General features: G+C 38.0%; 1 long non-coding RNA gene across 1 annotated transcript; it reads left to right on the top strand.

Moving 5' to 3' along the window:
- Window positions 1–329: 329 nt before the first annotated feature.
- On the top strand, window positions 330–26506 carry LOC109168185. Its single transcript, XR_002052009.1, has 4 exons — window positions 330–365; window positions 13301–13430; window positions 15804–15811; window positions 26468–26506. It is a non-coding gene; the product is annotated as an uncharacterized LOC109168185 (long non-coding RNA).
- Window positions 26507–26758: the final 252 nt, after the last annotated feature.

The raw sequence follows: 26758 nt of genomic DNA, 5'->3' as shown, positions 1-26758 counted from the left end.
CTATGTGGTTAAGCGTACTTGACTTCCGGCAATCCCAGGATGGGTAAACCCCTGGGAAGTGAGCATAGTGCAGTGCAACAATTTCTAGGAGCTTTTTTATAGGAGTTATGTACGTATTTTCATATAAAAATCTTTCGCTTTAGAGTAAAATATCTTAAAACTACAGTTTAGCACGGAAATACCTTCCCGATTGTATTTTATACATCTTTAGGTATTTTTGGACAAAAAACGTGATAAAAATGACAAAACGAGCGAAGCCGAGAAAAGCGCGCGAACGAGGACCGGACACATCGAGACTACGCACGAGAGAAGGACGGAATGGGAATTATTTTCCATTCCCGCCCCTCTTCACGGCGTGAGAGGCCGTGTGAACGGGATTTAGAGCGTGACGCCGTGCGTAAATAGGGTGCCGAATGGAGGCTTGGTATTTAGGGGGCGAAAATCAGATTTGCAAGTAGGATTTTTGGAGAAGTTACACAATTTTGTTTAGATCATCTTTGTGAGGAGAGACAATTTTAGATTAGGGTTCTTCATTTTCTTAGAGAGAGAATCTAGATCTAGCCTAGATCTACTTTTCCTTCACTAGATCCTATCCAGTTTTGCTTGAATTGTACAAGGATTTGGAGATTTGGAGGGGTTTGTAATAGGAACCAGTACACATGGAATCCAGAAAGGGTAAATAGTGGGCTCATCACAAGGCCCATAACGACGACCTTAAAACATCATTGGTGGAAGAAACAACAAAGACCAATAATAAGTCCATTCGATAGAGGAAAATATTATAGTGGCCAATTTCAAGTGATATCATGGATCGAAGACAATGCTTACAAGATTCGAGGTCGAATCATTTTCAAGAAGGGGAGGATGATGCGGCCCAACATATGAAGATCCATTAAGAATACTAATTGGGCCAATCACAAGGCCCAAGTCCAAACAATTAAGGCAACTCTTCATTGGTGATGTTCAAAGATGGTGGAAATCCAAGTCAAGCCCATTTGCAAAATATGAAGAATAACTCAAGGCTTTTTTATAATTGTTTGAGTGCTGATTTTGGTGATTAAATTAGGCCCAAATCAGCCCTATTATTTTTGGTCATCATTAATTTAAATTGTTTGGCATAAAAGAGAAAACACTAGTTGTATTTAGAAAGGATTCCTTAAATCCTATTCTAAATAAAACTCTATTTACTTGTTTTCTAGATTAGGTTTAGGACTCTTTTTCCCATTGTATTTAGATTACAATGCTGCCCTATACCTATAAATAAGGCACATCCATATCAGTTTTAGACAGGCTTTAATTCAATAAAATTCTTAAGTTTTTCTTTACACTTGTGTAAGAAACCTTATGGCTAATTGTGGTCTCAATTAGTGGCTAGTCGTGGACTCGACTAGCAAATTGATTCGTGGACTCGAATCAATCTTACTTTCTTCAACCTTAGATTTAGGTTCGTGGACTCGTTCTTGAATCGAAGGAAACTAGATCCGACTCTAGTTGATTGAAGATTGCAACATCGAGGTACTTGAAGCTACATGTGATTCTTCCAAGTCTTTGAGGATTCGAGACAAAGGGTTTCTCGTGAGGTTTAAGGTATTTTGATCCATCTCTATCTTTACATTGAGAGCAATTCTTGGGACAATACTCATCTTATTTGAATCTTGGACTAGATTCATATCAATTTGGTATTCAGAGCCTAGGTTTGTCTCATTATCATTGGAAATTTGGTTTCTTTGGTTCCCTAGGTTTATCTCGTTCTTATCTTACATACTACTTTTTTTCGTGTCTTATTCATTTAAAAAACCCAAAAAAAAAAATTTTCTTTTGCATTCTTGATTGTGTTCTTGAATCTTGATACATGTTCTCCAGTTTCTTGAAAAACAATCCCAAAAGTGTTTTCCCTTTTCCCGTCCAATATCAACGAGACCTCACACCTCCTAAGCACCATATTATCACACATTCTGTCAGGAAAACAACCCCATATCACCCTTAGCTATATCCAAAGCGCATTTACGCGCAATCACGTCGCAATCACACCCTGTCCAGATTTCCGCGTTCTGTGACCAGTTTCAAAGAATGACCTATATCTCGAGATCCACCAGTTATTTTTATCTGAAATTTTGATATGTTTTAGATCTCTTCTTGGGCGTTCTATTTATATATTATACACCTGCTAATTCCTTACGGTCATTGAGATATTGATCTTCGAAGTAAGGGCAGCGTTTCTTTTTTTCTGGGTGATTCTTGAAATTCTTGATTCTGTTTTGAAGTGCTTGTGTGGAACCACTTGGTCTGAAATTTTTGGTGATATTTACAGTAATTATTTGGAGGTTACTTATCAAAAAAAAAAATCAAGAAAGTTGAAAAAAAAAGCAAAAAAAAAAAGAGAAAGCTATAAAGAAGAAGAATAAGGTTGGGGAAAGAATTTGGCTGGTAGGAGAATTTTGGAGGGACAAGGAAGGGGAAAAGTATAAGTTTTGAAGGAGTTCTTGATAGATTCCTAATTGGTTGTGGTACACGTGAACCTCTTTTATATTCTATTTGTCTCTATCTTTTGATATTGGTCTTGCATATCTTTCTGTCATACTTCCTTCTTTGGTTTCCTTTTTTTCTTTCAAATCTTGCTTAGTTTCTTTGCTTGTATTGTCCTTTTTCTTTGCTTCTTGCTCTCAATTTTATTACCTACCTCGCGATACACCTTACTCTCAAAGGCTTGTGAAGTTTTCCAAGGTACGTTTTCTTGAACTTTGAGGTTGAATCCATACCAACTTGAGTTCCGGACTAGAATTTTCCTTTTTGGAAAAAGGCTTGTGAGAGTATCTGCCACCTTGAGCGATACACGAGTGGAGTGTGTATTTGTAAGAGTGTGTAGTGCACCCCCAGAGCCATATAATCCACGTCTTACCTGCGAGCTGAGAATAGTGAGGGAGCGAGCCAACTTTTTGGCTTCACTAACGTGATTACTCACACATCTTCTTGTTTTTTTTTTTTAGATACTTTGTTTCCTATACAGATGGCTGATCAAGTTCCAAACTTTCCCCAGACATTAGAACAAAAGATAGACGGGTTACTCAAATGAATGAATAATTTGGAGCAACGCTCACAGCAAGTGCAACCACCACACAATGATGAGCGACACCTGCCACCAGTAGGAAGAGTGGATCCTATATGTCAAAGGATCCAGCAGCGTAATGCGGAGTTGGGAAACATTAAACATGAAATTCCTAACTCCACCGGTGAGAAAGGACCTACCGAATACATAGAATGGGAGAATGCTGTTGAAACTCCTTTTTATTTAAAGCAATATTCTGATCTTACAAAAATTAGGATAGTTGCTACATCTTTTAAGGGGTATGCATTATCTTGGTGGCGAAAAAGAAATATAGAAAGAGTTGCTAATTTTATTCCCTATGAATCTTGGGTTCAAGTGAGGGAAGATATGCGCCTAACTTTTCGTCCTAAATCTTTTTTCTATGATCTTGAAAGAAAATTGCAGGGAACGGTGCAAGGAAAAAAGTCAGTTGATGAGTACTACCAAACTACAAATATTTTGCTTAAACAGGGAGACATACATGAAGAAGAGACAAAAACTGTTGCTCGTTTCATACATGGATTGAACTTAGAAATTCGATGTGGAATGAGTATTCAGAGATATGACACCCTTTATGATGCCTTGTATGCTGCACGTGAATCTGAGGCAAAAATCAAAGAGATGAAATTGTACAAGTCCAACAATGGTGCATCAAGATGGAACAACACAAGTTCCACCCCTAAAAGGCGTGATGAACATCCCCCTCCAAGAGATGATTCACAAGAAAAAGGTAAGGAAAAGGTAAGTGAGGCAGTGAGGCCTCAACATGATAGAGAATTGATTTGTTATAGATGTAATGGGAGAGGCCACATAGCTCGTGATTGCCCTAACAAAAGGGTAGTTAAGATAACAAAACAATCTGAAAATTTTGCTTCTTGTCTTGAATATAAGTCTAAGGATGAGGTATGTGACCATTTTGAAACTCTCAATGAACATGTTGAGGGAGAACCATTCATACCTTTAGATTCTGATTCTAAATATGTTGCTAGTGAGTCTAGTCATACTGTTGTTGTTAAGGAGGTTTTGAATGTTCACCCTTTAAAAGAAGATGAGTCTCAAAGAGAAAATATATTTTGTACTAAAGGGTCAATTAAAGAGAATGCTTGTGCTATGGTAATAGATTCTAGAAGTTGCACAAATGTGGCTAGTGCAGCTATGGTTAAATTTCCCCAGTTACCTTTGCTTAATCATCCAAATCCTTATTGTTTGCAATGGTTAACTGATGTAAGAGAAGCTAGAGTAACCAAACAGGCACTTATTCCTTTATCTATTAACAGTTACTCTGATGAAATCTTGTGTGATAATATCCTAATGCAGGATGCTCATATCTTGTTAGGTAGACCATGGCAATTTGACAGAAAAATAAGTTATGATGGAATGAGGAACACTTATGTGTTTCACATGAATGGAGTTACATATGTCTTGCCTCGTTTGTATCTTAAACAAGTAGAAGAAATTCAATTGACATTGATGCAAGCTCTCAAACCAGCATCAAAGAAAGAAATCAAAGAGAGAAAAGTGGAACCTCCATGTTTGGAATTGCAATCACCACTCCAATCTTCTATTTCGGTTTGTAGCCAAACAAAGGGTCCACAATCAGTGATACAGTGGAAAGGACCAGCCCAAGGTGTCAAAGTGCAACATCTCTTGGTAACTACAAAGGATATTAAGCAAGAGAAAAGAAGGGGAGTAACTATTTACTCATTTTTATTTCAAAAGCATGCATTAAAATTCTCTAGATTTGTTTGTCATGTTTCTATTAATGAGCTCCTTGCTAGATGTGTTAGAAATTTGTTTGCGCCCATACATCCGAGATTCCTTAATTTTGATTTTACTAAAACTTTATTTGATAGAGATAAGGAATCACTGGGAAGTTATAAGGCACATTTGAAAACTTCTTATGTGAAATACTACTCGCTCAAGGGGTTTTCGTTCAAAGTCAATGGGATTGGCACTTTTTGCTTGGATTTGAGCAATGATTTAATTATTGATTCACATAAGGGACAATTTGAATTTCCAAAGAGTGATGATGTTTTGCATGGATATTTTCATTGGCCAAAGAAGAAAAAAGATGTAGAATCTTATGTTCATAATTGTGCTACTTACCACCACAATGCATCTAAATCATTACTTGATATTTTCATGGATTTTGTGTTTGGTTTAGCCTTAAGCTCTAGGCGGAAAGATTTTGTGCTTATTGACAATTCAAACAAGATGCATAAATTTAATGTCTCATTTTGTTGAATTATTACCATCCAGAATGTTTAAATTCCCTGATGTGTCATTAGACTTAATTGCCTTACTTGTTGATTGTAGGATGATGATTGGAGCGACTCATGTCAAGCATCCCAAGAAAAAGTTCCATGAGCGTGATAAAACAGAAAGTGAGCTTGCTACTTTGTCTTTCACTGAAGATTTGGATTCGAGGACGAATCCTTTTCAAGAATGGGAGAATAATAGGAACCAGTACACATGGAATCCAGAAAGGGTAAATAGTGGGCTCATCACAAGGCCCATAACGACGACCTTAAAACATCATTGGTGGAAGAAACAACAAAGACCAATAATAAGTCCATTCGATAGAGGAAAATATTACAGTGGCCAATTTCAAGTGATATCATGGATCGAAGACAATGCTTACAAGATTCGAGGTCGAATCATTTTCAAGAAGGGGAGGATGATGCGGCCCAACATATGAAGATCCATTAAGAATACTAATTGGGCCAATCACAAGGCCCAAGTCCAAACAATTAAGGCAACTCTTCATTGGTGATGTTCAAAGATGGTGGAAATCCAAGTCAAGCCCATTTGCAAAATATGAAGAATAACTCAAGGTTTTTTTATAATTGTTTGAGTGCTGATTTTGGTGATTAAATTAGGCCCAAATCAGCCCTATTATTTTTGTTCATCATTAATTTAAATTGTTTGGCATAAAAGAGAAAACACTAGTTGTATTTAGAAAGGATTCCTTAAATCCTATTCTAAATAAAACTCTATTTACTTGTTTTCTAGATTAGGTTTAGGACTCTTTTTCCCATTGTATTTAGATTACAATGCTGCCCTATACCTATAAATAGGGCACATCCATATCAGTTTTAGACAGGCTTTAATTCAATAAAATTCTTAAGTTTTTCTTTACACTTGTGTAAGAAACCTTATGGCTAATTGTGGAGTCAATTAGTGGCTAGTCATGGACTCGACTAGCAAATTGATTCGTGGACTCGAATCAATCTTACTTTCTTCAACCTTAGATTTAGGTTCGTGGACTCGTTCTTGAATCGAAGGAAACTAGATCCGACTCTAGTTGATTGAAGATTGCAACATCGAGGTACTTGAAGCTACATGTGATTCTTCCAAGTCTTTGAGGATTCGAGACAAAGGGTTTCTCGTGAGGTTTAAGGTATTTTGATCCATCTCTATCTTTACATTGAGAGCAATTCTTGGGACAGTACTCATCTTATTTGAATCTTGGACTAGATTCATATCAGTTTGCACCTTGGATCTTCACTTTCTATTCACCATTGAAGGGATCTAGCTTGGATTTTGGGTGATCTTGTGTTTCACCTATTGTGCATTTGCTTGATCTTCCATTTAATGATGCTTGGCTAAATTTCTAGGGATTAGGATTGTGGTGTAAATTGCTATTGTGATGTTTGGGTTGATTTGATTGTATAATTGTGGTGGTTGTTTGATGATTGTTGCTTTGATCTTGTTGTTGGAGGATGGTTTTTGTGACGTCTTTGGAGTAGGGCCAACTCCTTGGTCCTTGGAGGGTTTGGATCTCTCAGTTTAGGCAAGAGATTGCTAAACCGAGGTAGGCCTCTTAATCCTCTACATTTCCCGCCCTAAATCCGATAGGATGGTAGCCCGGGAAGGAATGTAGGCAAGGTGTTTGAAAGTTTTCCTCGTAAGAATTACAGGCACCTGGGTGACGTTGTTCATTACGGGAGGCATTTTTTACAGTGAATGGCGACGCATTAGCAACATCCCTCTTGATCCGTAACAAGTTATTCAACTCACCACAACCTCTCAATTCCGGGAAAACCCCATCTCACAATGAAATTGTAACACATTCCTAATCCGTTTTTCTCTCTCTTATTATTCCTACTTTTCAAAGCTTGCCACTATTTCTTTTGCTACTCAACCAATTAGTTATACTCTTCCCCTTGAATCGAGCTTCCCAAAGTTAAAGCAATCTCACCCAATCCATTACTCAACTTTGAAGTTGTCATTCATTGAGTACGACACTCGGGGTGGTTCTCACTCCATGTTTTAACTTTACCTATCTTTCCAAACACGACCTAGAAACATCTGAATCTTTTGATGCCACTTCTATAGAGAGAACCGTAAGCTGTAAGCGTTAAGTGCGATCAAAATGGCACGGTATAGGGAGGTAAGGCACTAGAACCCGACCAATTTTCCCAAGAATTGGTTGACATGCTAAATTTCCAAGGTTTATTAGGTACGTACCTCCACATAAAAGGTGATACGTACCCCGAATTGGTGAAGGATTTTTACCACCACTTGGTAGCCACAAAACACGGGGACAAGTTGGAGATCATCTCCAAGGTCCGGGGCAAAGAGATAGCACTATCTGAAGCCCGCCTCGCTAAGCTCTTGAAATTGACCGCCACGGGCATGTCAGATTATGACTGGAAAGCATGGATTAGTACCCGAGATGTGGGTTACGAAGATTACCTCAGTTATTTGTTGGGGAGAGAAGACGGTTTCACTTCGGCCACAAAGCCCATTAAGAACCTGTTAACCGCAGAACAAGAGCTACTAGTCTTGATTGTGTCAGATAGCCTGTTACCCACTAACAACAAGAGCAAAGATGTGGGAAGCCTAGAATGCACATTTGCCTATTTTCTTAAGCACAAGGTCAAATTCAACATATGGAGTTCTGCAAATCTAGTAACCGGTTCAGTTTACCCTACGGGATGATCCATGAGTGGGATGGTTTTCAATGCTCAAAACCTCCGCCGCAACGACATCTATCATTTCGGAGAGGGACAATACATTACCCTCGAGGAGATTTGCTTGAAACCCCCGACCGAACAGAGAATGTTAGTGGAACAGTTGGAGATCTCAAACAAGAAAATGAAACGAGCGGTGCAAGAAATCGAGAAATAGGAGGAGCAAGAAGAAGAGGATGAGCTAAGCCAGCCGGAACCTGTACGGGAATGGGGGAATGCGGGGGACCGAGATAAGAGGTCCACCAACGAGCGTATCCTCATGCAGCTCTTGAGGCAAAACCGGATCATGGAAGAAGGATTCTCGTCCTTGATTCTCACGATGAGCTCCATGGACAGAAGAGTGTCGGCAATCGAGGCCATGCTTAGTGCGCGCGGAGCTTCAAGCTCGGGAGCAGGAAACCAAGGTACACCTAAATCTCAATCCTTGTTTGCCTTCTGACTTGATCAAATCCCCACCCTACGCTTATTAGGAAACAAACATATCCTACATTTCCCTAATTTGACGATAAGACTGCATCATAACCGGGAACAAGGGGAGTGACCTGTGTCTATGCTTCGGAGATGAAGCTTCACAGGGGGGGGGAGGGTGTAACACCCTGTGTTACGGCCTCCAAATCCAGATTAATTATGGAGTTAATTCCGTTAATATATAATTAAAAAGGTTTAATTGGGCTAGAATTCCCTTAATTAATTAATATGGTCCACAATGGACCATGAACCCTTACCCTAGCACAGCCTTTAATCCCGTTGGGGATAGGGAAAGTGAGCCTTTACTATTCAGATTCTAATTAGGATTCCTGAATCTATATATAGGGGATTAGAAAGCATTTAGAAACCCTACCACGAATAGCTTTGCCACCTGAAATATTCTCTCAGGTAATCTAGCAAAATAATTCCCTCTACCGAGCCTAGGGAGGATCAATTGGAAAGAGATCTTAGAGAAGAACCTTAGTATCCAAGGTAATTCGATTAAGGACTAAGAGGTAACCCATGTCTTACAAAACCTATTTTCCTTGCTATTGTTTATTGATTGGCTCCGATTGAATGATTGATTGTGTGATTTTGTATGTTTATCTTGTTAGAGCTTGTCTTTAGGTTTATACGATGAATTCTTGTTATTCTTGATGTTCTTGATGACTCTGTGTGATTATTGGTCTGATCTTGTATTTAATTATGTCTAGAGCTTTTCCCTAGGGTTTATATCGTGAATCTCGTGTTGTGATGTTTTTGGTATTCTTGGGTGGATTTATGCATCCTCAGGTGTTGCTTCTAGTCTAGGACTTGTCTTTAGGGCTTTGCATATAGATTTATTGATATTCTTGACGTTCCGGATGCTCCTGAACCGTTACGTGATTGATGTCGAGTCTTGGCATGCTTAGGAATCGTGTTAGAATGTAATTGGGATGATTCTTGGTTAAATCATTGTTAATCAAATCCGTGTGGTTGTTGATACGTTTTGGAATGTGTTTGGACATGGTTTTGGGTTCCACGAATGAACACCGAACCAAAGTTACCTTCGTACCAGTGGGGGGTAGGTGGGAGGAGACGAACACCCGCCACCTACCCACGGCAAGAGCAGCCCGATTCTAGCAGGCAGTTGGCGGGCAATCGACCGCCCACCGGGCACCCGCTGGAATCATGACCGGCACCGGCGGGTGGTCCTCCACCCGTGGCACACCCACTGCAAAGTGGTGGCACGACCGGTTGTTTTCCCCCATTTGTTGTTTCTCCGTGTCCCGTTGTGCCCCGTTGTACCCCGTTCGATGTTTATGAGTCTCATATGATGTTTTGAGTGTCGTTCCAGGAATTTATGTGTAGTGTGTATCGTTGTTATCATACCTTGATGTTATTGTTGATTATATGTTGTTTGATTGAATGATGATGGGTATTGTGATCATTGCACAATGATGGTTGAGATCGATGATAATGAGATTGTGATTGGTGGAAATGAATTGTTGGCGGATAGCACAACGAGTGCTCAGTTATCGTGCTAAAGGCACGGACCACCCCTTAGACTTGCAGGCTAAAGGCTTGGGTCAGGGTATAAGCGTCGCGGTGCCATGTCAGAGCTATATGCGTTGACCCCTTGGTAGTGGTGCTAGAGGCACGGATCATGCAAATGGAACTTCGGTGCTACCATGTTGGTGGACTTGTTGGCGGTATGTCGATGGGGGCCATGTAGTTGCCCGAAGGGATAAGGGTGGCCTGGAGGTACATGTTGGAACTGATATAAGGATGGAGAGGAGTAAAGGTTGGAACTTGGTATAAGGTTGGAAGATGGATTGTGTGCTCTGATGGTTACTTGCTAATTGATTGTTATTGGATCCCATTATTGCCTTTAATTGCAATTTATGAGCTTACTTGCCTATTATGCCTTATCTTGTGTTCTTAGGACACATGATAGTGTTTATGATTGTTCTATAGTGTCAAGTTTGTTGTTGTGTCTTGAGTCTTGATCTTGGTTTAAAGCTAGAGTTGCTTAGGTTATATATGTATTCCGGTTTCAAAATGATTTTCCAATATCTACCTATATTGTACTTAACGCGTGGGAGTGGGTTACTCAGCATTATTCGCTGACGGCTGCTACGATATGTTTTTTTCAGGTAATGATCATTAGCTAAGGAGCGCGCTAGATGGAATTGTAGTTTTGGCTTAATTAGTACTAGTAATAGCAATGGCATGCGTGCCTTGGATTGTATTTAACTTATTGATTCCACATGATTTGTAGTTTAGCCTGTGCATCTAGGTTCACAAACCTAGGTGTGACATAGCACCCCGACTCTTACGGATAGATTACGCTCTGTTTGGACATTCAATGATAGATCGTGTTATTTATATAAGCTTTTAAATGTTTTAAAAATTAGGGGTGTTACACACAAAGACGATGAAAGTACGGAAGCAAGTGCAAGATTTTAGACAAGGATCAACTAAATCGCTAAGTAAAGCGTGGAGAAGATTCAAGACATTGAGAAGACAATGTTCGCCCGATTTATTGCACCCGTTGGATGTAATCAGTTCGTGTTATGGAGGTTAGACCGATGAGAGTAAAATGCTCTTGGACTCGTCTTCGAGCGGAGCATTTGTTTCATCATCACCCGTAGAAGCTGAGGCGCTAATTGAACGCATCTCTTCTAATACTTCCTTCTGGTACAATAGGAGAGACACTAGAGCGGGGATGTATGAAGTATCTGGGAACGTAGCCCAAGACACGAAGGCGCGAAGGTTGAGGCCATGAGCCGAGAAATTAAAAAGTTACAAGAAATGATCCAGAAGATGGAATCTAAGAATAAACCGAGTATGGCCCTCACATTGTATTGTAATATCTGTGGTGGGGCACATGATACAACCATCTTTACATCACCAAGTGCTACAGAAAACACGGATGAGTTAGTATATGTTCAAGGACAACAAGGAAATTACGGTTGGAAGCCAACCCAAGGATGGAACCAAGGAGACTCATCGCAATGGAAGACCCAAAATTTACGAGGCAGAATACCTGCTTATGGTCAAGGTAGAGATAGGGGCTCAATCACCTATAGCCCTCAATCTGGAGGAAACAACAACGCACTTTACCGACCACCACATATCTCCCAAACCGATGTGCGACCTTATCAGTCAAAGATAAGAGAATTGGATGACAAGTTTTCAAGGGCGATCCAGGAATTGAAAAATGGTAGACTTTTGCTGAAACAAGAAATTATTCAGGAATGTAGACAAGAAATGGCCGCAATGAGACTGTAACACCCCTAAAATTCAAGGTATTTAAAACTTATAAAATAAAGGCGAATCCAATGATTGAATCCCAATTAGAGCATGAAACTATTCATAAGAGTCGGGGTTTTATGCCACACCTAGGTTTGAGAAACTAGGTGTACAGGCTAATCTAACTAAGCATAAGAAATCCTCAAATCAATATTTAATACAATCCCAAGGCACGTAGGCCAACTACTGAGCTAAAACTAACTAAGCTAAGTCCAAGGTTCTGACTAGCGCGCTCCGAAGCTAAAGCTCATCACCTGAAAAGCATTCGGCATAACAACCGTCAGCGAATAATGCTGGTAACCCACTCCAATGCGTTAAGTATAATATAGGTAGATATAAGAATCTCATTTTGAAACTGTTATACATATATACTTACGAGACTCTAGTTTAAATCCAAGATCAAGACTAAAGGCATATTAACAGACTCAATATCATAGAATAATCATAAGAACTAATATGCGTCTTAAGCATGCAACGCAAGACATAACATGCAGATAATCATGCAAATAACGAGTAGGGGCAACTAAGGCATTCAATACAATAAATTAGCAAGTAGTGAACAAATCACACAATTCATCCTCCAACCTTATACCAAGTTCCAACCGTATAATTCCCCTCCGTCCTTATATCAGTTCCAACCTATACCTCCAGGCCACCCTTATATCCCCACCCCTTATGCCTCCGGGAAACTACATGCCCCCACCGACGAACCCACCTTTCAACCACCAACATATCAAGATGGTGCCACAGTGCCATTCAATGATCCGCACCTCTATGCCAATATCAAGGGGTCAGCTGTTAGGAATAAATTGTAATGGTTTTTATATGCCAAATATGTATTTGTAGATCCCCCAATTTTATTTTATAGGTCTAGTAGAGTCTAAGACAATGATCGGGAAATTATTTAAATTGCAAAAGAGAAAAACATAGGAAGATGCATGAAAATAGTAGAAGAAGATATCAAGCCGAAAATCAAGAATTTGTCTGGAGAAAATGACAAATTGAAGAAGAAGTTGAATGATATGAAAATCACGTCAATGCTACTCAAAGAGATATCCCAGAATTAAATTTGGAAGATTGCATGAATTGGACTTGGAGATCAAGCATCTATGGAAAGAAAGGAGTACATCAAATATGATTGGAGATTTAACTAATAAGCTGTACAGACGAAGTGGAAGATGCCTGATTTATTATGCAAAATGGCTCAAGTTCAAATCTCACCATCAACAACTTTACAAGGTAAAATTTGAGAAGCTAAAATTAATTAAGTCTGATGGAGTTGGGCGCTAGTTTCTAGTTTGTAAATTACAAGTGTGGGAATCAATTCAAGTTGGGAGTCAGGAATTGAGATGAAATTCAATACCCCGAGAAGTCGGGAGCTAATTTGGGAAACGGGGAGCCAATTACAAAGGAGAAAAAGTTCAAAGCCAGTTCTCGAAATGGGAGCAGGTTTGAAAAAGGATCTTAGAGTGTCTAGGGGAGGGTCTCTTAACGCCTTCTTTTTTTCATCGGAGTTCTTTCACAAAGACTTGCCAGGGTAGCGGGTACCGTAGTAGGTAAACTTGAAGGGGAAAGAGAGATTACTTTGGGCTTTGTTGACTTACTACGTTGGGAGGAAGTATTACAGGTCAAAGTGCCTGAAAAAGGAGAAATTCAAACTGGGAGGAAGTATTACAGGTCAAAGTGCCTGAAAACTGCCAATTACAAAGGAGAAATTCAAATTGGGAGGAAGTTCAAAGCCAGTTTGAAGTCTGAAAACACCCAGACGTGAGAATGAAGAAGATGAAGTTGAACTTACAGTGAAAATATTCTCACAAGGAAAAATACTAGTTTAACTAGTATGGGATTAAATTGAAGAATATTTTGAAGTATTTAAATCCCAAAGATACAAGGACCACTTCAGAGCTAATCAGAGAAGCCGTTCTACACACACCGTTCTACACACAGATATTCCCACTCAACGTAAAACCAGAGGAATATCAGATGAAGTTTGGGAGCTCATTTACATGGAGTTGAAGCTCTCTCTCAAACGGCTAGCTTATCCTTTCTGACATCTTTGCAGAAGATAAGATAAGATCTCTGACAAAAGATACAAGATTTCAAAAATGAGATCGTCTCTCTCCAACGGACAGATTCTCATTACCAGCTATAAAATGATGAAGATATGAAGACTTGAAGATCAGGGGAACGAATAGAGCAATAGAGCAAGATATACGAGCAAAGAGCTAAAATCTCATTTGGTACAGAGCATACCAAAAATCTTCAAGTGAGAAGTGAGAAAAGAAAAAGAACTCAAAGAGCTTCAAGAGAAAAATATTCTGAGAGTTCTTAAATAGAGCAAAGCAGAGCATAAAAATCAAGTGCTTTACTTGATACACTCAAAGAGAGAAAACACTCAGATCATTCAAGAGAAATCATTCCAGAGTGTTTTATCTTCATCAAAGAGACCTGCGCATCATTGAAGATCAACTGCAGAGTCTCGAAGTTGGAAGCAAGACAACACTTGTTTTGGAGCAAAACAAGAGAAGGGAGGAAAGTAGCACGGAGCTGTGAAATCCTGGATTGTCACACGGAGCTGTGAGATCCGAAGCAGCAGTGTCGGAGGCACTGGGCGTGATTAGTGCGGGCTTTGTGATCAAAGCACTAGATCACTGGATGCGTTTCTACCGAAGTGTGGAAGACGGGGGAAAGTAACGCGGAGTCGTGAAATCCTGGGATAGTAGCGCGGCGACGTGAAACCCGAAGCAGCAGTGTGGTGTCACTGGGCGTGATTAGTGCGGGCTTTGTGATCAAAGCACTAGATCACGGAAATTCATTGTATCTTGGAACCAAGAAGTGGTGGATATAGTGAATTGCTCTTGGAGATAAGAGCAAGTGGAGTAGGAGGATTACACCACCTCGCGAACCACTATAATTGTCTTGTGTTCTTTACTGCTTTCTTTACTTACTGCTCTTTAAATAATTGCTCTACACGAGATATACTGCTCACACAATTTCACACACACTTTATGTTTAATTATTTCCGCTGTGCACCATACTCTAACAATCTAGTTAAGAGTTTTGGTTTATCTCTGGCTTACCAATTGTTGTGCTGTGCGAAAAAGTTTGAAAGTCTATTCAACCCCCCCCCCCCCCTCTAGACTTTCACCTTACCTCTTTTGGGACCAACAATTGGTATAGAGCTTGTAGCCTATTTGAGTCAGTTTATACCAACCTTTGGTATTAAAACACGTTGCCTAATTAGGTCAACTGTTTTTGACTGCTAGGCTGATCCATTCTACAAAGTGTGTGATTGGATTAATCTTTCATATCTCTCGTGATGATGATGAAGAAAGATTTAGCTCAAAATCTATTATTCTCACTTGATAAATTTGATGATTGGAAAGTTCGTATGCAGGTACACTTATCGGCTTTACACGATGAAATGTGGGAAGTTGTTTCCACTGGCCCTATCGAAATATTAAAAGTCAATACGGCATTTGTTATATCCCCGGATGCTCCACAGTACGTACAAAAGCCAAAACCGGAATGGACATCGGATGATAGAACGCGGAATAATCTTGACAATATTGCCAAGGATATTCTATTCAAAGCTGTAGATGATACAATATTTCCGAAATTCCGAAAGTGTGCTAATTGTAAAGAAATATGGAAAACTCTCATCAAGATTGGCGAAGGAGATGAACAAGAAAAAGACAATAAGCTCACAATCGCCATGAAGAAGTTTGAAGATTTCAAAATGCTCTCAAATGGAAGTGTTGCAGACATGGAAGCTCGAATGATCAAAGTTCTTGGAGAGATTAGTGATCTTGGCAAAAATATTAGCCAAAAAGAAATTAATCTCAAAATCCTACGAGGCTTACCATCTGCATGGGATATGAAGGTTACGGCTATGCACGATCACCGAGATCTAAGAATGTTGTCTATAGACAAATTATTTAGTGATCTAAAAGCATATGAGTTCGAAATGAAGGCCAAAGATGATGATGTTCATGAAGCTCGAAATGCTGCTCTAATGGCCGAACAACCGTCAACCTCCAGGTCAGTAGAAAATAATGTTGATTTTATGACTGACGAACAGTTTGCGCTTTTTGTTAAAAAGTTTAGAAGGTTTATGCGAAGAAGAGACAACAAAAATGCTCCGAGTGGAAATCAAAAATTCTCTCCTCGCACGACATATGAAGAAAAAGTCGAAGAAAACAAGGACTTATGCTACAATAGCCGCAAACCCGGACATTTTAAGATAAATTGTCCATATCCGATCGTCAGCAAGTATCAAGGCAAAAATGTTGAATCTACGCCAAACAAATCCGAAAGCAAAAGGTTCAAGCGCGACAAAAGAAAAGCTCTCGTTAGCAACAAACCAAACGAAAATGATGATTCCGAGGATTCATCATCAAGTGATGAAAGTTCATGTTCGGATGATGATACGACGCTAGTATGCAAATCAATTGAGTTGAGTACAAGTGAAGATTGTTTTATGGCTCTTGAAGCAGAGGAAGAAGAGGTAACATCTAATTCTTTCAATTCTGTTAATTCTTCTTTTTCTCGTGAATCTATTGATAGTCTAATGCGAGAATGTCAAGAGATTATGCTCACTCATCCTCAACTCAAGAAGCGCAATAATATTCTAATTCTTGAAAAAGAAGAAATGAATAAAAAATTGCAAGATGCTTTACTTGAAGTGAGTAAATTGAAGAATGAAAATATTCATCTTCAGGAAGAGTGTAAAGCAAGAGAGGTTAGAGAATATAACCTTCGGGCAACCATTGCTACGTTCACTAATTCGTCTAAAATTATAGATAAAATGGTGAGCATGCAAAAGCCATCAGGAGATAGAACCGGAATCGGTTATGACTCCACATGTTCTCAAACCCCTCAAAATCTGACTAATTCTACTGCGACTTTAAATAATAAAGTTCAAGTGGTAAAATTTGTTAAAAGTCAGAATAGCACAATGAGAAAAGGACTTGGCTATCATGAAAAAGCAAAGTTGAATGTTGAAAGGCCGAAACAAATCTACAATACGTCAAAGTAACAAAAATTCTTCAAGCAAAGATATGCCAAAGAGTCAAGTGCAAAAAGATTTCATAGAAAAGAGGGAAGCTTTTCTAGAAATAGAGTTGGGAGATTTTATCCCACTCAAAAGGATTGGTTATGCAATAGATGTAATGCTTTTTATAGACCAAAGCAACAATCTTCTCCCTAGGTGCCAAAATATAAAAATGTTTTTCAAAATCCGGCGCCAAAAATATTTTCAAAAGTGAGTTATGATTATCATGTCTCAAATGGTTACAAATAGCCTCATCTTAATTCAATATGATCAAGGTGGGTTTGGTTACCAAAAATCACTAACAGTAAAGGATCCAAGCAAGTATGGGTACCTAAAGTTAATTAATCTTTTTTGCAGGATGTTTGGTACATCGATAGTGGTTGCTCACGCCACATGACTAGAAATAAATCATATCTAGTGAATTTCAAAGAAATCGATGGACCAAAAGTTATATTCGGTGGAAATCAAAATTATGGAATCACAAAAGGAATTGGCACGATCAAGAAAAATCGAGTAAAGATTGAAGATGTTTCTTTCGTTGAAGGCTTAAAATTCAATTTGTTGAGCACTAGTCAATTTTGTGATAAAGGCTATCTTGTAGAATTTTCTAAAGATAATTGCCTAATAAAAAATGAGCTCACAAATGAGATTGTTCTATCTGGAAAAAGGCGAAAGAACATGTATGTTGTTGATTGGAGTACAAGCAAAGATTCAGTGTGCTTAATGGCCAGAAATTCGAATGAAGCTAATTGGGAATGGCACAGAAAGCTCAACCACTTAAACTTCAAAACTATCAATCAGCTTGCAAAGAAGAATCTAGTTGAAGGCTTCAAGTAAAGCATCTTTTAAGGGGGTAAGATTGTAATACCCGGTATTTTTCTGTCGTTATGCTTCGGGGACGAAGCATCTTTAAGGAGGGTAGATTGTGATACCCCGGTTATTTGAGTATTTTGTTATAAATATTATTATTCTAAATAAAATTTTATAAAATAGATATTATGTTAAATAAAATATTTTTACTATATGGTCTGTAATTATATTATTTTATGTGACCCAAAACTATTTAAACTAGTCTACTACTGCTACTCTTTTATTTCTAAACGGTGTATTATGGCTAATAATTATTTATTTATATATGTGTTACGTATGTATATATGTTAAGTACTAGTAGGCTAATAAGTATATTAATATTATATTAAGTTTTTAGGTATTGTAGTCTCCTACAACTAGAATTATTATTTATAATACAATTTATTAGTTAAGTGTTTAAGTAGTAGTCATATTGTTCCAGATAACCTAATTCAATATATTTTTCTATCTCTCTCTGTCGACAATCCCTCCTTTCTCCCAAACAAAAATAAAACCCTAGCAGTTTCTTCTTATCAATTAATTTCAAGAATTAGATGTCAAGATCATCAAGCTTAGGTGATTGCTTTTGGGCATTATTAGAGGTAAGATTTATGTTCACTAAAATCCTTTTACCCCAAATCAAAAATTGATTTTTCTAATTGTTTATGTGATTCATGATTTTAATGAATTTGTGATAATTAACGTGGGAAGTTATTTTATTATATTGTGTGAGTAGACATGTGCGTTTAGATGTTTTGGAATCCCTTAATATGTGATATGGTGATTTTATGGTGATTTAAAAGGAAAAATTGTACTCAATCTGAATATTGCCTGAGAAAATTCTGACTGGCGCAGCTGGAAAGAAAAATTCGTGAAAATTGCTTCCTAAACTTCTTTTTGCTTGAAACTTTTTATGGAGAACCTAGACTTGTTATAATTGATGTTTGTAAAAATTTTTGGTTAAAAATATGTTTCGATTTTTCCTGAAAAATTTCGTAAAGTGGAGGCAGTGTGCTGCCAGTTCAATTTCTGTCTGGCGCAGTGTTGGGAAATAATTCGGGAAAAATACTTTTAGACCTTGGATTGATTTGAAATTTTTTTTGTATAATCTAGACTCACTGTACCTTGTATCTGGAAAATTTCATCTGAAAATGTGTTACCAATATATTTCTATAAATTTTGCAATATAGGTCATACCTTCTAAAAATTTCTGTCGGTTCCTTATTTGAGGTGTTGAGAATTTGTTTGCTTGAGAAATATCAGTAATGTTGTCACTTTTATAAAGATTGAGGATAAAGGAAATTGATTCTTAAGACTTGTGTAGTATCCTGTTGTGAAATTTTGGATACTTGGGTTATGACCCAGTTTGTTGTGGAGTGAGCGGTTGAATATATCGACTCACTAGGGAGCTTAAAAACTCTCTGTTGTTTTGTGGAGTGAGCAGTAGAAACATATCCTGTCTCACTAGGACATTTAGTCCTGTTGTTTTGAGGAGTGGTTAGCGGAGTCTACCACTAGGGTATTTACCCTGTTGAGTAGTAGTCAGTAGAAACGTATCCTGGCTACTAGGACTAGTTACTACCCATTGGGCTTGGAAACCCATTGGGGGTGTGCACACTTAAGGTATTAGTTCTGTTCCACTTATATGGGATATTTGCGTAGTGTTCAATTGAGTGAGTACTGTTCACTAGGGCTTATTGAATAAGACCCTGCCCATCATTTGGTTGGTTTAAATGGAATTTTTGCGTAGTGTTCAGTAGAGTGATTACTGTTCACTAGGGCTTAAGTAATTAAGACCCTGCCCATTATTTGAGATTGAATGGGATTTTGTGTAGTGTCCAGTATGGTGATTACTGTTCACTAGGGCTTGATGAAACAAGACCCTGCCCATTGCATTGGGATTGGTGTTCCTCCATGTTGGAAAAAAATATATTACTTTTGAAAGGTTCCTAAATATCCATTGTGAGAACTACTGATTTGTTATTAAAAATTATGAGTATTGTTGGGAAATTATGGTTGTTGGAAATTCTGAGTATTTCATATTTGAGTTATGTTCTATATGATTATGCTCTATTGGTAATAAAAGATTAAATGTTTAAAGGGTGTATGCTATATGCCAATTATCTGCTCCTATGTGCTATGTGCAAATATGTTTTACGGGGTGAAGTAGATCTTACAAGCTTAATGCTGAATTTGTGTGTTTCTTTGTTTTCTATTCTTTAATTGTTTTTGCAGGAACTCTTGTATTAGCATTGGGCATGAGAATGAGCGAACCACCTAGAGATATCATTTATTAGTTAGACAGTTGAATTGTTAGTTGTTCATGTACTAGTTCATACATTGAGTTGTTTTAGTTAGCTGTTTTTGGCCTTAGCGTTTTGGGTATAAGAGAAATTCCTGAACGTGGCGGTAGCACTCTCCGTTTCTTTTGGTTTTATTTTGCTTCCGCAATTATATATGTTTTCAACAACAAAAAAAAAAAAGAAAATTGTACGTATTTTCGACAGTTTATGTAGTTTAAGAAATGGGGGTGTTACAGACCAAGTGTGTGATGCATGCCAACGCGGAAAGCAAATAAAATCATCATTCAAATCAAAGACACACGAGTCAACGTCAAGACCGCTAAGCTTACTACATATGGACTTATTTGGACTGGTTGATCCAATAAGTGTAAGTGGTAAGAAATATACTCTCGTTGTTGTTGATGATTTTTCTAGGTACACTTGGACCGTGTTTCTCAAGAAGATAAATGAAGTTGAGCAAGTTTTACCGAAGCTGTTGAAGCAACTACAAAATGAGAAAGAATTGCAAATATCTAAAATACGAACTGATTGCGGAACCGAGTTCGTGAATGGAGTTATACAAGCTTTTTGCAATTCACATGGAATTTCTCATCAATTATCTGCCGCAAGAACACCGCAACAAAACGGTGTTGCCGAAAGAAGAAATTAGACGCTCAAAGAAGTCGCACGAGTGATCATTAGTGCTGCCGGTCTCCCGAAACGATATTGGGCGGAAGCTATCAACACTGCTTGCTACACGCAAAATCGAAGCATGATCCATAAGCAGTACAAGAAGATGCCATACGAGCTATATAAAGGGAGAAAACCAAATATTGGTTATTTTCATATTTTTGGATGCAAATGTTTTATTCATATTAATGATAAATTGCATCTAAAAGCTTTTGATGAGCGTGCAGATGAAGGAATTTTTCTAGGATATTCGACTACCAGCAAGGCATTCAGAGTTTTGAATAAAAGATCAATGGTGGTTGAAGAATCCATACACGTGGTGTTTGATGAAAAATCACAAATCAATAATGGCGCTCTGGGCGAAGAATTCGAACAAAATGGTAACAAGTGTCATATTAATTTTTGTGATACTAATGATACGTTTGAAGATGATGTTTTGCAGGGAATGGATGAGTTGGAAATTAATTCTCTAGAAAATCCCATCCCTCATCCAGAAGAAGTTGGAAATTCTTTTAATAATAATTTTGGAGGTGAAGCAGCATGTGAAAATGGAGATGCAGTACGGGTTGAGGTTGGTGATCCAATTAGTGATCAAGTTACTAGTGAAGTTGGTGGTCAATTCCAAAATGAATTAAATGTGGAAATTCGAACCAACTCTTCCAGTACACAACAAATGGATCCACCTAGTACCATGCACCCATTTGAACCAGATTTAAGATGGCTCAAAAATCACCCTCCAGAATTAATTATTGGGAATATTCATGAAGGCGTGAAAACAAGATCATTTACCATGGAAGCATTGTTCACGTGTTATCTATCTCAAATTGAACCAAAAGAAGTTGACGAAGCTCTAAATGATCTGGATTGCATAAATGCTATGCAAGAAGAGCTCGATCAATTCAAAAAAAAAAATGATGTTTGGGAACTTGTTCCAAGACCGCGAACCACAACGTTGTAGGAACCAAATGGGTCTTCCGGAACAAAGCAAACGAAGAAGGCGTGATTGTTAGGAATAAAGCAAGGCTTGTTGCAAAAGGATACTCTCAAGAAGAAGGAATAGATTTTGATGAAACTTTTGCACCAGTAGCCCGACTCGAAGCAATAAGAATTTTCCTAGCCTACGCCGCACACAAAGATTTCACCGTTTATCAAATGGACGTCAAAAGCGCATTCTTGAATGGTCTACTCGAAGAAGAAGTTTATGTTGAACATCCCCCGGATTTTGAGGTAAAAGGCGAAGGTGCTAAAGTCTACAAAATTAAAAAGGCATTGTATGGGTTGAAACAAGCAGCTCGAGCTTGGTATGATACTTTGTCAATGTTCTTGATAAGCTGTGGATTCACCAAAGGCCTTGTTGACAAAACTCTATTTAGAATTCAAGATGGTGATCATATTTTATTAGTGCAAATATATGTTGATGATATTATTTTTGGAAGCACTAACAATTCTTTGTGTGAGAAATTTTCGAAGCTTATGCAGAATAAATTCGAAATGAGCATGATGGGTGAATTGAATTACTTCTTGGGCTTACAAGTCAAACAACTGAAAGAATGAGTATTCATCGATCAAGCAAAGTACACCCGCGACTTGATAAAGAAGTTTGGCCTTGATGGAAAATCATCGATCAAAATTCCAATGAGCACATCAATAAGGCTAGACAAAGATGAAGATGGAAAGGATGTCGATCAAACAAAATATAGAGGAATGATTGGTTCTCTTCTATACCTTACTGCAAGCAGGCCGGACGTTTCTTATGTTGTGGGAGTGTGTGCAAGATTCCAAGCAAATCCAAAAGAAAGCCACCTCACCGCAACAAAGAAGATCATACGATATCTGAAAGGCACAATCAATGTTGGATTGTGGTATCCAAAAGGTACAGATTTTACTCTAACGGGTTTTTCAGATGCGGATTTTGCAGGTTGCAAAATAGACAGAAAAAGCACTTCCGGGACATGCCAGTTCCTGGGGGGAAGGCTTGTTTCTTGGTTCAGCAAAAAGCAAAATTCTATCACAACTAGTACTGCCGAGGCTGAATACATTGCTGCAGGAAGCAACAAATGAAGGATTACGGAGTAAATTGTGATGACGTTAGTATTTATTATGATAATACTAGTGCAATTGCTATCACTCACAATCCGGTGCTTCACTCAAGAACCAAACATATCGACATTCGACATCACTTCATATGGGATCATGTTGAAAAGAAAAATCTGAAGATCGAATATATCCCTACGGAAAACCAAGTTGCTGATATTCTCACGAAGCCTTTATGCAAAACGAGATTTTCTACCTTAAGGCACGAGTTGGGAATGATCGAAATGAGCTAAGTATCACTGGACTTAATCTCTCTATTTTAATTGATACTTGTGCTCAAAATAAATTGTTTTACGTGAATAAATTGTTTCATGTGTTTATATGCAATTGTCTATTCGAAATTTTTTGTGTAATAAAATTGCAATATGTGTTACGAATTTAATTGTGTATTTGCATGTGTTATTTAATGTGAGATCATATGCCATGCAAATTAATTTGATGAAATGTGCAATTCGTGATTTATTTGACAATTTGTTTAAAATTACATGTTTCAATGTGTTATTTAGTCAACAAGTATTTGTTCATGTTTGTATAATTTAAATAATTTGTTTGCATGAGCAATTTGCTTTAAAAGATTTAATTTAGTGTGTTTATTGCTTTATATATGTGTTTCGTACATATATGGTTTATGTGTTATAATTTGTTTTAAAATGTTTTAGAAACCTGAGCTAAAAGTTAAATTATTTGTTAGTTTCTAAAATATTTTGGAATCTGATTTGCATGTAAAATTTATATAAAGTTGTTTCTAAATATTAATTTGGAATATATGTGTTAATTTTTTTAGTTTCCAAAATTTGTTTGTTTTTATTGGAAATTACCGTGTATATGATTAATATATATTGGTATGTGTGATTAATTATTTGTGGAGTGATTTATGCTACTAACGAAGTGTTTGAATGAGATTATATTTGTGGTACACGATTTTGAGAAGGAAATTAGGAGATAAAGGAGGAAAATCAGAGTTTAATTGGGCATCAAACCTCCACCCATAAACTCCTATCCTTTCTAAACCTCCACCCAACCTAAACCTCTCCCCATAATCCTCTCCTAGATCAAATCTTTCCAAACTGATTCACTCCCAAATCAAAATCCTTCCCAAACAGATTTACCCTCTCTCTTAATCGACACTCGCATCTCGCCTGTCAGAAAAATCACCCTCTTAATCGATCCCCATAAACAAATCTCAAGGAGATCTGAACCCAAATCCTTCCTAAGCGTCTCTTCAAATCTCCACCCTCTACACTTTACGTGCATTGGGTATTTCTAAAGAGGTGTGAGCATTAAATGCTCTTGTCTGCTAATGATGATATTTTCTCTATCCTCATAACACCATCTATCAGATGACTCATCTATGCTAAACTCACCCAATCGACACACCTCAACCAAAGGGTACAATTGAGAAGTCTCATCTCTCTCTCTCTTAAGTTCGAAAAACCCCTTCGAGTCATCCTCCTCATATAAACCCCTCACTTATCTCTCAAAAACTCTTTCAGACCTTCAGAATATCAAAAAACTCTCTCTTAAAAATTATCCTTCTTCTCAAAACCAATCTGATCATCATGGCTCAATCTGGAAGAAAGCAAATCGATCATATCTTAGCCCTCTCGCAACAAGTGACTAATGGGATGTACTCAACCCTGAGTTTTTCAAACTAGGTTCTACCAAAAAGGACACGACCGAGAAAATTCTTCAAGCTCTAAAAGACTGTGGACTGTTTGATTTCTTCACCTACAACTACTTTGGAACCTTTGAAGAAGATGTAGCCGAATTTTATCTACATGCAGTTGTGGAAAAAGATTCAATTAAATCTAGAGTTAGAGGATCAGAAGTTTCGATCACTGAGAATGATATACACAAGTGCTTCAGCTTTCCTGAATCTCAGATAATGCCAGAATCTCACAGCTATGTTGTTCAAAATTTTTGGAACGAGATTCGTGGTCCTACGGCTCCAATTTTCTCTGATGTATCCGCTCATAAGAACTTGTTGAAGTTTGAATATGAGATGTTGGTGGACATGATTTACAAGATTCTTGAACACAAACTGGGAAGTACTAAAGATTTGACCGCATCAACAGTGTGCTTAATAGATGGCATTATGAAAGGAATAAAATTCAAATGGGCAAGATTTATCTACAGGAAGATGATTATATTTGTGCAAGCTGCCAAACCAATGAAGAAACCTGCTGTGGTGGACCGTTTGTATCAAAATGTTGGATATGGTCTCATCATTGGAGAACTGCTAAGGAAGAAAACAATTCCAATGAGAAAGCACAAAAATATTGGAATCTACAGAGTACTCTTCAGAAAATTCAGCCCGAATTTTGGGAAAAGATCAAGCCAGAGAAAATGACAAGAAGGTGGGAGTTCTACAAGTTCAAAGACACCTCAAAGCTCAAGAATGAGAAGCAGCAAAGCAATCTCAGCCTCAAGTAATCAAATTGGATCAAGTAATCAGTCCGGAAGAGATCAAGAAGCCATTAGTACGGCTATGACTGTTGTTCCACTCAAATATGCCGAACCAAACATGTTGGCCGAAAGAGTTGATGATACAACAAGAATGGAATTTGCAGGAGTTGATGTGCAAGTTTCTAATGATCTACAACGAAGGCTCTCGAGTCAATCTGCAACCGAAGGAAGTGCAGGACCTATAGTCTTTGACTCAGCTCTCATTCAAGATGATCCGGAGCTGCTAAGAGAATTAATAATGGTGCAAACTTGGAGGGAATGGAAACTTGAAAGATATCATTCTTTCATGTCAAAAATCACCCCAGATTTAATACGGAGTGAAGATTTTTCCTTAGAATGGTGCGGAACGAACGTGATGCTAGATGCACTCAACATTGATTTAAATCAAGTCTATCACATGAAGCTACACGAAAAAGCAGCCAGACAAAAAGGAAAAGCACAAATAAAGGGAGGTAGTACGGCTCAAGACCGTATAGCGGAACAAGAAAGACAGAATGAAATTTCACTTCAATTAGCTCTACAAAGGTCAGTCTATGACACACAACATTATCCAGGTAATACATCTCTTGTGGATAATGAAATTTTTGATGAAAGAACTGAAGGGACGGCACTCATTGATGTACCAATCATGAGCACTGAAAATCATATGGACATACCTGTGAAAGTCCATGATGCTTCTTTATTAATATCTGATTTGACCCCCACAACAATTAATGTGAATCTGGAGTGCAATGAACAAATTGTGGGATCAAATGAAGCTGAAGTGTCAGTACAAGAAGAATTAGGAGGAGAAGTGTCAGAAGAAAGAAGAAGAGATATACCAGTGGAAGTTGCAGTAGAAGTTGCTACTGAGAGTAGACAACAAATCACAGGGAATTTATCCAGTGTATTGCCAGTACACCATACCGAGTCTACAATGTCTATCATGGACCCTGTTCTAGAAAATGAAGATTTATTTGCAGACAACTACACGAGAACAGAAGTCTTAGAAGAAGAGATTGGTGATCTCAATCAAGAAGCCGAATTACCTGAAGAAGAAGAAAGGATGCAACTCGTTGATACACCCGTTCTCACAGATCCGAGAAGGAGTCCTTTCGGATCTCCTCAAAATTTTGTGCAGACAAGTGATCAAGAAGATGAAATTTTTTCATCCTTATTTGCCAAAGTTGCTGAATCCGGTGATGTTGTTTGTCAAACTATTGGAGAAAAGTTGGTTGAACAAAATCAAAAGATGGATCAACAACACACGGATACACGAGTCAATCTGAAGGAATTAATGGAGAATCAAAATATTTTGAAGACTCAGATTGACAAAGCAGAAAGAATCTTGAAAGGAGAATTGACAAAAGGCTTACTTGAAGTGATTCAACTCACGAAGAAGGAACGAGAAGCGGCTGAAAAGATTAACAGCGAACGCCACTTGAGACAAGTCAAGGTGATTCAAGATCAAGAAAGCCGAATCAACAAACTTGAAGTTGAGCTCACAGTTGCTACAAACAAG

Source organism: Ipomoea nil, unplaced genomic scaffold (assembly GCF_001879475.1).
Source record: "Ipomoea nil cultivar Tokyo-kokei standard unplaced genomic scaffold, Asagao_1.1 scaffold3192, whole genome shotgun sequence".
Classification (NCBI taxonomy): Eukaryota; Viridiplantae; Streptophyta; class Magnoliopsida; order Solanales; family Convolvulaceae; genus Ipomoea; species Ipomoea nil.
Note: the sequence above shows the minus strand (reverse complement) of the source record. Positions and strands in the feature narration are given on the sequence as shown.